Genomic DNA, 967 nt, shown 5'->3' on the forward strand with positions numbered 1-967 from the left:
TGATAACTATCGTAATGTTAGAGTAATTCTGTGCTTCGAGGCTATAACAACATAGTTACATTGGTATTAGCCTAGATTTGTCTACAATTGCTGAAAGATCCAAAATATTAATAATTTATCGGAAGAAAATTTTTCTGCTAATGCCCTTTCAATATAGATCCTGCAATGCCCAAGCAAATCGAGTATCTTCCAACTACAAAACGTCTCTTCAAATTTTCATACATAGCTTAAAATTCGAATCGATCTTAATACTAGTGGCACCTTTCTGTTCATAACTTCATGTCTTGGAATTAACATCAAATGTCACACAATTAAAATAGTTACATAAATTGTATATTTTTGACAGGCATAAGATAGGAGTTAAAAGAGATTAATTAGTAGATAGTTTAGTGCTAACCTCACATAGTTGGCCAGAAAATTGATAAGTGCACGACCGTAGGTTGCGGTGCTGGCGTCGCCCCATAATCTAACAGTAATGCTACATCAACGGGCTTTTACGGGGGTGTTATGGGATGATTATTACGTGGCAAGTTGTCACTGGATTAAAAGGGAGAGGAACGGGTCCCACCCACCTGAAACTCAGGGAGGGCGGTAGAGAATTAAGGAAAGGCTCCGTAAACGCAAGTAAAATGTCCGTGAGTTTAGCATTTTCGCATGATCTAATCTCACTTTGAGAGAGAAATTGGCAGGAGGCAGCAGCAGGGCAGGACGGCAGCCCTAATTGCCTAGTTCTTTGTAGGGAAGCGCTAATCGCCTAATCAATCGCACATTAATCATGGGAGTTAAAAGTTCGTTTAACGCCAGGACTAATGGCAAATGAGGGCAACATGTGGGCTTTAGTATGGGCCTTCTCTGTTTCAGGTTCTACGTTTGAATCTGGGGGGCATAGTACGTCTAATGGCCTATAGTTCTCGCTAATTACTGCTACACGTGGTACAAAAACTCGATCGATAGGGGGGCTAGTCCC

This window comes from Triticum dicoccoides, chromosome 3A (genome assembly GCF_002162155.2).
Source record: "Triticum dicoccoides isolate Atlit2015 ecotype Zavitan chromosome 3A, WEW_v2.0, whole genome shotgun sequence".
In the NCBI taxonomy this organism is placed as follows: domain Eukaryota; kingdom Viridiplantae; phylum Streptophyta; class Magnoliopsida; order Poales; family Poaceae; genus Triticum; species Triticum dicoccoides.